Here is a 15,397-nt window from a genome sequence, read left to right on the forward strand (position 1 = left end):
CTGCAGTTAAACTGGGTCTGTCAGGTCAACAGATTTCAAGAGACCGTTTTACAAAGGTGGGAAAGATGCGAGAAGAAGGTTTTTTTTTTTACCCAAGGCTGCTGAGTGTTGGAGATGCAGATCTTATATCAGATAAACTTAATTTGCTCGTTTGTTTAAGGCCCAATCCTGAATCAGAAAAACATCAAAATGGAAGCCCCCACACCACTTGGTTTGCCATCTGAGGGATGGGACTGGAGAAATGTAATCACTCTCAAATTAGATAGACTGAGCTATAGATGCAAGGATTGACAGTCTGAGGTGAAACCATATTTTAAGGCTATATATTGTTTCCATATCACAGATTGGGCCATTGAAGTATGTAAATGTATACACCTACTGTCTGTTGACTCTTCATCTGATTTAAACAAGCCAAGCTTGTTTTTACTTCCAATACTCTTTGATTTAGTGAAATCAAACTGCTTGCCACATTCCTCTGGGCATGCAATACCTCCAATTAGGTTTTGTTGTGGTGGATTATTCTATGTGTGCATGCCAAATTGCACCCTATTCCCAACAGTATGTAGTGCACTACTTTTGACCAGGGCCCATAGGGCTCTGGTTAAAAGTTGTGCACTAGGGAATGAGGTAAACATTTGGGATACAGACTATGCAGATAGTGGTGTGCAGATTATCAACAGAATAGCTCATCAGCAACAGTGTTTTCGAGACTGTAATAACGCAAAAACCAACTGATTACTGCCATTGATTTGTCTGATTGGAAAATGGCACCACCTCCTCTGTCATTTCCTACATCCAGCATGTCAGAATGTTAGCCAATTTTGCTAGGGAAATTAGGAATGTTAAGATGGGGAAGTTTTTTGTTTCAGGGTACAGTGAATTTGACCTCTGAGAGAGTTACTTTTCATTTCCTGTCCATGCAGTTTGTTAAACCACATGAACAGGAAATGACAAGTAACTCTCTCTGAGGTCAAATTCAATGTACCCTGAAACAAATAGCTTCCCCAGAATGTTAGCCAATTCCTCCTGTCCATAGCAGAATTGGCTAACATTCTGACATGCTGGATGTAGGAAATGACAGAGGAGGTGGTGCCATTTGGAAATGTTTATTTCCAAAAAGATTTTCATTTACATTTACATTTACATTTACGTCATTTAGCAGACGCTCTTATCCAGAGCGACTTACAAATAGGGACAATCAGACACATCAATGGCGGTAATTGGACAAATCAATGGCGGTAACTAGTCGTTATTTGCGTTATTACAGCCTTAGAAACACTGTTGCTGATGAACTATTCTGTTGATAATCTGCACCCCAGTATCTGCATGGGTGTGTCCCAAATGGCACCTTATTCCCTAGTGCACTACTTTTTGGACCAGAGCCCCATGGGCCATGGTCAGAAGTAGTGCACTACATACTGTAGGGATAGGGTGCCAGTTGGCATGCACTCATAGAATAATCCCCAAATGGCACCCTATTCCCTACATAGTGCACTACTTAGGGAATAGGGTGCCATTTGGGATGCACCCATGTTGACATTCACTGGTTCCATAGGAGAAGAAAGGAGCTAGTGATACACAAGAGAGGGTCAGCTCAATTCCATCAAAACCCACATTGTGCAATTTTATCCTTTACATAAACTGACAATTTCTTTTAGATTAAATCAAATGTGTGGATTTGAGATATTTCTGAATATCTGGGGAAATTTACTGTGGTATGTTTAAACCATCAACATACAGATAACATGACTAAGGTCCTGTGTGGCTCAGTTGGTAGAGCATGGCGCTTGCAACGCTAGGTTTGTGGGTTTGATTCCCACAGGGGACCAGTACGGAAATGTATGCACTCACTACTGTAAGTCATTCCAGATAAGAGCATCTGCTAAATGACAAAAATGTCCACATAAAACAGATAGTTGAGTAGTAGGTTGTAACAGTAAATCCAATAGAATGATTTACGACCTCAAGGTCACATACATGTACAAGCGTGAAGTAGCACTTACAGAAAAAAACAGGCATCTGGCAAACCTTTGGCCATTTTGTCGCGAAGTTGTTTTCTGGCAAACTGTTGTGGTAAATTTGCGGCAACTTGTGAACTTCTGGCAAACAATTCTGGGAAACTTCTGGCGAACATTCTATTGTTTGCTGCAAATTTGTTGCAAACATAGTATGACTATGCAAATTAGATCAGGTTTTTGGTTATTGTGTGTTAACAACTGTCACGTTCGTTCAAGGACGGGTCAGACCAAGGCGCAGCGTGAAATGCGTACATATTTATTTAAATGATAAACACACGACACAGTAACCAAAATAACAAACTTAACCGTGACGGTCCAAAGGGGCTAACACACAAGCCTAAACAGGAACACAACAAGATCCCACAACACAGGCAGGAAAACTGTCTGCCTAAGTATGATCCCCAATCAGAGACAACGAGCGACAGCTGCCTCTGATTGGGAACCACACCCGGCCAAACATAGAAATACAAACCTAGAATATTCACACCCTGACCAAACTAGCTAGAGTTCTATAGGCCAGGGCGTGACAGTACCCCCTCCCAAAGGTGCAGACTCCGGCCGCACAAACCTGACTGAATAGATGAAGGTCCGGGTGGGCTTCCAGCCTCGGTGGCGGCTCCGGAGTGGAGCCGCTGACCGGAGCTGGATCAGGCACCGGTGGAGCGGACTGCTCTGGCTCCAGAGTGGAGCCGCTGACCGGTGCTGGACCAGGCACCGGTGGAACGGGCACGGGCCGTGCTGGACTGGCGACGCGCACCACTGGCTTGGGGCGAGGAGCAGGAACAGGCCGGGCCGGACTGGCGACGCGCACCGCTGGCTTGGTGCGAGGAGCAGGAACAGGCCGGGCCGGACTGGCGACGCGCACCGCTGGCTTGGTGCGAGGAGCAGGAACAGGCCGGGCCGGACTGGCGACGCGCACCACCGGCTTGGTGCGAGGAGCAGGAACAGGCCGAGCCGGACTGGGAACACGCACCACTGGCTTGGTGCGAGGAGCAGGAACAAGCCGGGCCGGACTGGGAACACGCACCACTGGCTTGGTGCGAGGAGCAGGAAAAGTCCGGACCGGTCTGGGAACACGCACCACTAGCTTGGTGCGAGGAGCAGGAACAGGCTGGGCCGGACTGGGAACACGCACCACTGGCTTGGTGCGGGGAGCAGGTACGGGGCGTACCGGACTGGGAACCGGCGCTGGAGGTCTATGACTGTCTCCGTCCTTTACACTCCACGCCCCGTCCTCCTCCAGTGAGGACTCCTCCTTGAGCCCCCACGAGTGAAGTGGTCGGGGCTCCTCTCTGTCGCTCCCCGACCACCCTTTTAGCCCCCCCAATTTTTTTTATTGGGGCTGTCTCTCCTTCTCCACCCTGATCCCTTTCAGGGACTCCATCTGCCTTGCCAGATCCTCTCTTATCTCCCGCCAAGTCCATACTCTCTGCTCCTCCTGGGCACGCTGCTTGGTCCATTGGTGGTGGCCTCTTGTTGTGTTCCTGTTTAGGCTTGTGTGTTAGCCCTTTGGACCGTCACAGTTAAGTTTGTTATTTTGGTTACTGTGTCGTGTGTTTATTAGTTAAATAAACATGTACGCCTTTCACGCTGCACCTTGGTCCGACCCTTCTCTTAACATACATGACAACAACATTGAAATGTTGTATCTACATAAACCAAATCACATAGAACTTTAAATAAACTTACTTCTCAGAGAAAGAAATAAACATCCCAAATGTAGTAAATATACTAAACATGTATTCAATGTAAAAAAATATATCCAATACAACTTTAAATCATCAGCATGGTAATGAAGAAAATGGCAAAGATGGATATTTCCCAAATAAATTGTTTATTTAATATTTTTATGTAGCTACAACATTTACATGAGAAAAATGTGAACACTATGGGGATGTTGGGCTTAGGATGTTTAAAGGGGCAACTACAGAATTATTTACATGAGCCAAGTGATAACTGAGTAATAGATTTCAACCAGCTCACAACTATTGCTTTTTTTAGTTATCTTTGGAGATGGCTGTCCTGTGGAAGTCCTTTGTCCAAAGCTTGATGAATGTATGCAATGAAACGATCAGGAAAATATAATAATAATAGGATACTGAAAACATTTTATTTTGGCATCTTAAAAACGTAGACATTGAGTTATGCCTAATATGGCAATTCATATTATTTTTCCAACATGAATTATTGTTAGCCTAAAAAAAATGCTGAAAAAGTACTCAATTTGGGTCATTTCGACAACCCAGCGCTGGGTCAATATTTGACAAACACAGCATTGGGTTAATTCAACCCAGTGGGGTTGGGTTGTGCTTCTAACTCAGCGCCTTGGGTTGAGCACTTGACACAGCTGCTGGGTAAATTAGACTATATTGCTGGGTTAGTACAACCCAGTGTGTTGGGTTACTACATAAACCCAGCACATTGGTGTTGGGGGATTGACCCAGCAGCTGGGTAATTACTAATGTAATCCTTGGGTTATTTTCAGTGTAATCCTAGTTTCAATTTTGCTGATATACAGTGGCTTGCGAAAGTATTCACCGCCCTTGGCATTTTTCCTATTTCATTGCCTTACAACCTGGAATTAACATGGATTTGTATCATTTGATTTACACAACATTGAACTTTGAAGATCCCAAATATTTTTTTTATTGTGAAACAAAGTCAATACATTGTAGAGCCACCTTTTGCAGCAATTACAGCTGCAAGTCTCTTGGGTATGTTTCTATAAGCTTGGCACACTGGGATTTTTGCCCATTCTTCAAGGCAAAACTGCTCCAGCTCCTTCAAGTTGGATGGGTTCCGCTGGTGTACAGCAATCTTTAAGTCATACCACAGATTCTCAATTGGATTGAGGTCTGGGCTTTGACTAGGCCATTCCAAGACATTTAAATGTTTCCCTTTATGTTTCCCTTTAAACCACTTGAATGTTGCTTTAACAGTACGCTTAGGGTCATTGTCCTGCTGGAAGGTGAAGACTGAAACAGGTTTCCCTCAAGAATTTCCCTGTATTTAGCGCCATCCATCATTCCTTCAATTTTGATCAGTTTCCCAGTCCCTGCCAATGAAAAACATCTCCACAGCATGATGCTTGGCAACCCCCCCAGTATACATTAACTCTTCAAAATGGAGGTCACGCCAGCAGGCTGGCTCGTTACGAACCCATTTAGAAAGACCCATAAAATACAATACAAGAAGGAACGTTCAGCAGACACTCTGAGTTTCACTCCGAGCTTGCGCATCGCAGATCTCATCCATCCGTAATTGGCTTTGAGAATATAGCATTTATATTTAGCTTCTCTATAAAGATTTAATGTACAAATCATGTCCTCAGTGTCTGGCACTCCTCGGCCGCAAAGCATACCGCCATCAGGACTGATGTCTATCTCCCGTATTATGCTTCATATTCAAAATAGATTCTGCTTTGTGTGGGTTTGTGTGTGTGTGTGCATGCTTGCTACTGCTACATGCTGCTTTTTGATGCATAGCCTCTCTCGTCCTCTGCCTTAATACATAGAGAAAACAAATGTGCATTGTGATCGCACTGTAAACTGGCAGACACGATTAATGGAATGTGCTTTCATTAATGTGAATCACCATCCCAGCACATCTTCCCATACTGTCTGTGTCCATACTTTTCATTGGGTACATTATTCACTAGGACTGCATCCCAAATGGCACACTTTTCCCTATATAGTGCCCTACATTTGACCAGAGCCATATGAAACCTGGTCAAAAGTAGTGCATTAAATAGGCTGGGAATAGGGTGCCATTTGGGATGTAGTTTAGTTGTTGGCATCTTAGAGCATATATATTTACATTTACATTTACGTCATTTAGCAGACGCTCTTATCCAGAGCGACTTAAAAATATATATATATATATATACATACATATACTTGCCGGCCAGTTTATTAGGTATAACACCCCGTTCACGAAAATGGATAGCTCCTACAGACAGAGAGTCGCATGGCCGTGGCTTGCTATATAAAGCAGGAAGACAGGCATCGAGGCATTCAGTTACTGTTCGATTGAATGTTAGAATGGGCAAAACTAGTGACTTAAGCAACTTTGAGCGTGGTATGATTGTCGGTGTTAGGCATGCCGGATCCAGTATCTTTTCAAGCATGACAGTGTCTGGGTTTTTCAGAGAATGGTGCGACAAACAAAAAACATCCAGCCAGCGCCAGTCCTATGGGCGAAAACAGCTAGTTGATGAGAGATAAGGATGGAGAATGGCAGGAATAGTGCAAGCTAGCAGGCAAATAACGGTGACGTGATTATATTTAGCTTAGTTTTATCTAAAAAATATAACTTTTTTAATGTTTTACAATTTACACTCTTAAGAAATTCACTGAGGAGGATGGTCCTCCCTTCCTCCTCTGAGGAGCCTCCACTGATATATACATATACACAGTGCATTCGGAAAGTATTCAGACCCCTTGAACTTCTCCACATTTTGTTACGTTACAGCCTTATTCTAAAATGGATTAAATTGCTTATTTTTTCCCCCTCATCAATCTCCACAAAATACCCCATAATGACAAAGCAAAAACAGGTTTTCAGAAATGTTTGCAAATGTACAGTACCAGTCAAAACTTTAAACACACATACTCATTCAAGGGTTTTCCTTTATTTTTACTATTTTCTACATTGTAGAATAATAGTGAAGACATCAAAACTATGAAATAACACATATGGAATCATGTAGTAACCAAAAAAGTGTTAAGCAAACTATATTTTATATTTGAGATTCTTCAAATAGCCACCATTTGCCTCATGCTCGTTGATGAACGGGTCAGACCAAGGCGCAGCGTGAAATGTATACATGTTTATTGAACTGAATAAACATACAAAAGGCAACGAAACTTGACGTGACGTCGGAAGGCTATACACTAACAAGCTACACTCACCGAACACAAACAAGATCCCACAACACAGGCAGGAAAACTGGCTGCCTAAGTATGATCCCCAATCAGAGACAACGAGCGACAGCTGCCTCTGATTGGGAATCACACCCGGCCAAACATAGAAATAGAAACATAGAATCCCCACATAGAAAAACCCACACATATATTCACACCCTGACCAAACTAACTAGAGTCTATAGGTCAGGGCGTGACATCCGGAGACAGCGTCTTAGACTGCTAGACTATCCTAGGCAACCATACCGCCTTTTATGAATAAAAGGTTAACTGTTTTACAGGTTGAAAATACTCAGCAACCGCTAATCACTACAGTCCATTCTTGATACAGAATACTTTGTCTTAGGACTGTTGTAAATGCATTAAAACGCACTAAACCTGGGCCTGCTGATATCCAACACTAATAAAAATGTATGTATTTCGATTGGGACAAGCGAACTGCTAGCAAACTTATGTTATCGATGTGCACTTATCAGGACTGGAATGCTCCCCATGCTAAACAAACCTAGCATACAGAACCAGCTGTGTCCTGTGGAATCGATAGACCTGTGTGTCACAATGTGTGGATCCTGAACTCTGGATGGATTCTCTTGGGAAATCACAATTTAGGTCCTCTAAGCTAAATGACACGACCGTCAGTCGATATTGCTCAGGATGTTTTTCTCCCTGTGACTCCAGGCCAAATCTCTGTGGACTTCAATTATCATTGGATGGAACAGCAAGGACAAAGCCACTCTCCCCTCTCCAATTCTGCATATGCATAAGCATGCTCCAAAAATACTACCGTGTATGGACTTGTCACTGGCCATTAAATTTGACATTACGGCACTGTACTGCATGATGTTCAAGAGAGCAGCGAGAGGGATATGAAAGTAGCAGCAGTAATTTATTAAAGAAGTTAAAGTTAGTCATAAAGTGTTGGTTTTGGGGTGGCAGGTAGCCTATTGTTTAAGAGTGTTGGGTCAGTAACTGAAAGGTTGCTGGTTCGACTCCCCGAGCAGACGAGGTGAAAAAGCAATCAATGTGCCCTTGAGCAAGGCACTTAACCCTAATTGCTCCTGTAAGTCGCTCTGGATAAGAGCATCTGCTAAATGTTTAAAATAATATATTAAATTATATCTCCCTTTAATCCCTCTTTCACTCTTAGCATAGAATATTAACTCGAACTCTTAAAATACAGTTCTGGATATGAAACAGGGATTTGCTCGAAAAGTATAAGGTATACACAGACCGAAAGCATAATATCTGTACGTTAGACTTGAATTAGATTTAATAGTGTATTACTTTGCTCATAATCTCATTCACTTACAGTACTTATCTTTAAGTGTCTATCTCTCCATCTCCTGTGAGTGACATTGAGTACATAATTTTACATTTTAGTCATTTAGCAGACGCTCTTATCCAGATCGACTTACAGTTAGTGAGTGCATATATTTTCATACTGGCCCCCCGTGGGAAATGAACCCACAACCCTGGCGTTGCAAGCGCCATGCTCTACCAACTGAGCTATAGGATAATGCCCTGTCTGACATACAATAACTACTAAAAACTGCAGATGGACTAATTCATTTTAATGCTGTATTATTTCCCTCATTTGTTTTTCATGATTTTGTTCCTGTTCTTTACCCCTCTAATAAGCATAACTTCCTCTCCCTTGCCGATCCCTGACTGACAGTGATAAACCCTTTGGTAGAATAGCTCTTATTGTAGTCTAGCTTCCCCCAGCACGTCCACATCAGACCATTATAATGGTAGATAAGGATTTAAGTTTAAGGAGAAGTATGGTGCTGATCTTAACAATAAACTCCATTCATAGTGTGTCATTGGACAGAGATCCTGATTGCTAAATAGCACAGACTCCGACAACCTGTCATTATGCATCATTATCCTGGCGCTCCGGGGTCGTCTCAGACACGTCCACAATGACACTGACAGCATTCCCTAATTATACTTGATGAATGGGATGGAGATGGAGCTGTATGTTAAAGTCAGGAGGTTGTCATCAGGACCTCTTCACTGTGTTTAAAGCACACAAGTAGAAAACAAATTAAACAATCAAGAAAAGTAACTGTCTGGCTGTCCATCCATTTGTCTGTATAGGTATTGGGACACCAGGCATCCAAACATCCATCTATCGTATATGACGTACAGTACCAGTCAAAAGTTTGGACACACCTACTCATTCAAGGGTTTTTCTTTATTTTTACTATGTTCTACATTGTAGAATAATAGTGAAGACATCAAAACTATGAAATAGCACATATGGAATCATGTAGTAACCAAAAAAGTGTTAAACAAATCCAAATATATTTTATATTTGAGATTCTTCAAATAGCCACCCTTTGCCTTGATGACAGCTTTGCACGCTCTTGGCATTCTCTCAACCAGCTTCACCTGGAATGCTTTTCCAACAGTCTTGAAGGAGTTCCCACATATGCTGAGCACCTGTTGGCTGCTTTTCCTTCACTCTGCCGTCCGACTCATCTCAAACCATCTCAATTGGGTTGAGGTCAGGAGATTGTGGAGGCCAGGTCATCTGATGCAGTACACCATCACTCTCCTTGGTAAAATAGCCCTTACACAGCCTGGAGGTGTGTTGAGTCATTGATCTGTTGAAAAACTAATTATAGTCCAGCTAAGCCCAAACCAGATGGGATGGCGTATCGCTGCAGAATGCTGTGGTAGCCATGCTGGTTAAGTGTGCCTTGAATTCTAAATACATCACAGACAGTGTCACCAGCAAAGGACCCCCACATCATAACACTACCTCCTCCATGCTTTACGGTGGGAACTAAACATGCGGAGATCATCCGTTCACCCACACCGCGTCTCACAAAGACAGTTTCATCATAGCTCTTGATGTTTTTTGCGACTGCACATTCAAAGTTCTTGAAATGTTCCGCATTGACTAACCTTCATGTCTTAAAGTAATGATGGACTGTCGAATCTCTTTGCTTATTTGAGTTGTTCTTGCCATAATATGGTATTTTACCAAATAGGGCTATCTTCTGTATCCCCCCCACCCCCCCTCTACCAATTAATTCAGGGGGTATTGTGTGTAGATTGATGAGAGAAAAAAATACTTAATACATTTTAGAATATGCTGTAATGTAACAAATGTGGAAAAAGGGAAGGGGTCTGAATCCTTTCCGAATGCACTGTAAATAGGTACGTTTAATTTTGTCTGGCTTAGCGTTCCAAATAAAGTGAACATTTTTTTGCTCATACGGTTTTAAAAACGAGTCTGGAGTAGGCATCAACATAAGTAAATAAGTAAACTGTGATATGACTAAAGTGTGAACTTTCTATTGAATTGTGTTGTTCATTTATATCTTTGGGATATGAATACCAAGTAATGTATGTCTACTTCACCATCAGCTCATTATATTGGTCAACTACAGGATAATATAAAAGTTGTCTTTTAACGATCCAACACGTAATATGGTACACTTATCACAATTGGGTTCCAGAGAAGCTAGAGAAGAGATCTTCAATGAGACCGTGCAGGGATCCAGATTGCGGATTTACTAACCCCTTTATATTCTTGTTGATCTGATTTTAATAGCTAGAATATTGATGGCCATAAAAAAAGAAGAAAAATATGTTTTACTCCTCTTGACAGTTCAATACTTTCTGAGAAGTAACCATTACTTATTATTTTACACCTGGGGTTGCTATACATAACTTTAACCCATTTTATAAGAGATTCACTGAAAGTAAAACAGTCCAGGCATTTATATATACATTTGAGTTGTATTTTATCAAAAGCCTTTTAAAAATCTGCTATGATGTTTCATATTGTTATATTGTTTAATGCAATTGGTGTATATTATCTCCATGTATCAACCATAAAAAAACCTGTCTGATCAGAATAAACAATATCTGGTAGAGCCTTTTAAATTCTATGCACTATGCATTTCGCCAGGATTTTTGCATGACAACATTGAAGTGTAAGAAGCCTGCAGTTTTTCAAATGGAATGGATCTTTATACTTACCACCTGGGTCCTGTTTTAGTAATAGTGAAGTCAGACCTTGCTGAGTACCTGATAGTCTACAACAAAATGTATAGGAGTAGTTAAAACACGCTAATAATGGATCTCTTGAGTACATCAAAAAAGGGTTGATATACAGTGCCTTCAGAAAGTTTTCAAACCCCTTTACTTTTTTCAAATGTTCTTGTTTTACAGCCAGAATTTAAAATAGATTAAATAGCGATTTATTTTGGTCACTGGCCTACAAACAAATACCTCAATTTCAAAGTGGAATTTTGTTTTTCGAAATGTTTACAGATTAATAAAAAATGAAAAGCTGAAATGTCAGTAAGTATTCTACCCCTTTGTTATGGCAAGCCTAAAGACGTTCAGGAGTAAAAATGTGCTTAACAAGTCACAAGTTGGAATAACAGTGTTCAATGTGATTTTTGAATGACTACCTCATCTCTGTACCCCACACATACAGTTATTTATCTGTAAGGTCACTCAGTCGAGCAGTGAATTTCAAACACAGATTTAACCAGAAAGACCAGTGAGGTTTTCCAATGCCTCGCAAAGAAGGGCACGTATTGGTAGAAGGGTAAAAAATAAAGCAGACATTGAATATCCCTTTGAGCATGGTCAAGTTATTAATTACACTTTGGATGGTGAATCAATACACTCAGTCACTACAAAGATACAGGTGAACTTCCTAACTCAGTTGCTGGAGAGAAAGGAAACCGCTCAGGGATTTCACCATGAGGCCAATGGTGACTTTAAAACAGTTACGGAGTTTAATGGCTGTAATATGAGAAAACTGAGGATGGATAAACAGCATAGTAGTTACTCCACAATATTAACCTAATTGACAGATTGAAAAGAAGGAAGCCTGTACAGAATACAAATATTCCAAAACATGCATCCTGTTTGCAACAAGGCACTAAAGTAATACTGCAAGAAATGTGGCAAAGCAATTAACTTTTTGTCCTGAATACAAAGTCTTATGTTTGGGGCAAATCCAATAGAACACATTACTGAGTACCACTCTACATTTCAAAGCATAGTGGTGGCTGCATTATGTTATGGGTATGTTGTAATCATTAATGGGGAGTTTTTCAGGATAAAAAAAAGAAACAGAATGGAGCTAAGCACAGGCAAAATACTAGAGGAAAATGTGGTTCAGTCTGCTTTCCACCAGACACTGGGAGATAAATGCACCTTTCAGCAGGACAATAACCTAAAACACAAAGCCACATCTAAACTAGAATTGCTAACTAAGACAGTGAATGTTCCTAAGTGGCCGAGTTAGAGTTTTGACTTCAATCGACTTGAAAATCTATGGCAAGATCTGAAAATGGTTGACTAGCAATGATCAACAACCAATTTGACAGAGCTTGAAGAATTGTGAAGAAAAATATTATTGGCAAATGTTGCACAATGCAGGTGTGGAAAGCTCTTAGAGACTTACCCAGAGAAACTCACAGCTGTAATCACTGCCAAATGTTATTCTACAAAGTATGGACGCAGGGGTGTGGATACTAATGCATGAAATATTTCTGTATTTATTTTTCAATACATTCACTAAAATGTCAACAACAACAAAAATTCACTCTGTCATTGTGAGGTATTGTGTTAAGACATCTGAGAAACATCTATTTAATCAATTTTTAATTCAGGCTTTAACATAATAGAATGTGGAATAAGTCGAGGTGTATGAATACTTTCCGAAGGCACTGTACCTCTACTGGTATTTGAATTTATTATGGATCCCCATTAGCTGCTGCCAAGGCAGTTATATCCAATTTTACAAACATTACAATACATTTCACAACAGATTTCACAACACATTAAGTGTGGGCGCTCAAGCCATACTCTACTACCACAAATATACAACACAAAATCCATGTGTACGTGTGTGTATAGTGTGTATGTTATCGTGTGTGTGTGTATGCGTGTGCCTGTGCCTGTGTGTATGTCTCTTAACAGTCCCAACTGTTCCATAAATTGTATTTTTTCTGTTTTTATGAATCAGATGTTCCTGCTTGTATGAGTTACTTGATGTGTAATATAGTTCCATGTAGTCATTGCTCTATGTAGTACTGTTCGCCTCCCATAGTCTGTTCTGGACTTGGGGACTGTGAAGAGACCTCTGGCGGCATGTCTTGTGGGGTAGGCATGGGTGTCTGAGCTCTGTACTAGTAGTTTAAACAGACAGCATTCAACATGTCAATACTTCTCACAAATACAAGTAGTGATGAAGTCAATCTCTCCTCTACTTTGAGCCAGGAGAGATTGACATGCATATTATTAATGTTAGCTCTCTGTATACTTTTAAGAGCCAGCTGTGCTGACTTTTTCCCTCTATGTGGCACCTGACAACACGACTGGAAAGTAGTCCAGGTGTGACAAAACTAGGGCCTGTAGGGCCTGCCTTGTTGATAGTGTTGTTAAGAAGGCAGAGCAGCACTTTATTATGGACAGACCTCTCCCCATCTTAGCTACTGTTGCATCAATATGTTTTACCATGACAGTTTACAATCCAGGGTTACTCTAAGCAGTTTATTCTCCTCAACTTGCTAAATTTCCACATTATTCATTACACAATTTAGTTGAGGTTTTGGGATTAGGTAATGACTTGTCCCAAATACAATGCTTTTAGTTTTTGAAATATTTAGGACTAACTTATTTCTTGCCACTCATTCTGAAACTGACTGCAGCTCTTTGTTAAGTGTTCCAGTGATTTCACTTGCGGTGGTAGCTGACGTGTATAGTGTTGAGTCATCAGCATACATAGACAGACAGGCTTTACTCAGAACCAGTGGCAGGTCATTTGTAAATATTTAAAATAGTAAGGGGCCTAGACAGCTGCCCTGGGGAATGCCTGACTACCTGGTTTATCTTGGAGATGCTTCCATTAAAGAACACCCTCTGAGTTTTGTTAGACAGATAACTCTCGATCCACAATATAGCAGGGGATGTAAATCCATAACACGTACATTTTTCTAGCAGCAGATTATGATTGATAATGCCAAAGGTCTACCAAAACAGCTCCCACAATCTTTTTATTATCAATTTCTCTCAGCCAATCATCAGGCATTTTTATAAGTGCCGTACATGTTGAATGCCCTTCCCTATAAGTGTGCTAAAGAGCTAACTTCACAGAGAAAATCCTCAAACAATAATCAAACCAATTGGACATGGGCATAGTCATAGTTCATGACCTCTACTAGCTTTCCTACCGACAGGAGGTTTTGTTCAGGAGAGTAGCGTTTGTGTTTACCACCAGAATAGTGTCCTGGAGAGACTTTCCCACATGCTGCAACCTGAGTGCCTGTGATTGCATATGTTGCTGGATAAGTGGCATCTCTTCAGTAATCTCCCTAACATTTATTTTGACTGTGGCTAGACTGACTGCATTGACAGCAGTGGTGCCTAGAGCAAATAGTGACCCTACGGCTGCACCTATCGAGAGTAGAGCCTAGACAAATCATTTTTCTCGCTAATTCTGACTGGGTGACTGTGAACTTTTGGAGTTGGGCCAACATATGGGCTCAAATGTGCCGCAGGTGGAATGTGTTGGCGGTACACGTTCTCTGCATCTAGGTGGAAGTACACCCTCTTAGCCAAAATAACTCCATCCTTCAAAAACGCATAATTAGAGATATTGTTTGATTATTTCAGTTATATATTTTTTTTTTCATAAACAAAAACGTTTTGACAACAAATGTAGCTGATTTTCCTATTTTGAACAGTATAATATCAACAATGGCAACAAAACGTATATCTTGTAGATGGGAAGAGAAGAAAAGGTGTTAGGTGCAACGTACTGATTTCCTGGAAGGGATACTTAAGAATTTTTTTAGTACCTCTGATCTATTCGGTGCTGGCTTGCACCCCTTCTATTCCCATGGGGGGAGTGTACAACTTGATTTGGTTCCTGATGACCCACTTGAACATGGTGTTTTGTCAACATTTGCTGATTCTGATTTGATAAGCCACAGGTGACAACTTTACCACAATCTCGTGTGGTCCCGTCCAGTGGGGCAGGAACTTTGTCGCGACGCCCACAGGTTTTGTGTATATGTAGTACCACACCTTATCCCCGACCTCAAACACCTTGTGTGAGGCCTTTTTGTCGTAGTGTGTCTTGTCACCTTCTGCACTTCTTTCCAACTTTCCTTGAGCGTACGCAAAGGTAGTCTGGAGGTGGGCTCGCAAGTCCGTCATGTATTGATGAGCTGTGTAGGCAATGGCTGTGGCGACATCCCCCAGTTGGTACAGGAGATGCAGTGTAAAAGTCATTTGCCGGTCCATCATCATCTCGAATGGTGTTATTCCCGCAGACCTGTTACGTGTGGCTCTGATCGCCATCAGTACCAGTGGGAGTTTGAGGTCCCAATCTTGTGGTTGGCTGCCACATATTTCCTCAGGATTCTGACGATTGTCTGGTTGCTCCATTCTACCCAGCTGGAGCTCCTAGGGTGG

The 15,397-nt window shown here is 41.4% G+C and overlaps 1 protein-coding gene across 1 annotated transcript in view; it reads left to right on the forward strand.

Annotated features, from left to right (window-relative positions):
• Positions 1-15,397, forward strand: part of LOC121582250 (protein kinase C-binding protein NELL1-like) — a 604,927-nt gene that overhangs the window by 484,195 nt on the left and 105,335 nt on the right. The window lies entirely within an intron of this gene.

The sequence above is a fragment of the Coregonus clupeaformis genome, chromosome 15 (assembly GCF_020615455.1).
Source record: "Coregonus clupeaformis isolate EN_2021a chromosome 15, ASM2061545v1, whole genome shotgun sequence".
NCBI classification, from domain to species: Eukaryota; Metazoa; Chordata; class Actinopteri; order Salmoniformes; family Salmonidae; genus Coregonus; species Coregonus clupeaformis.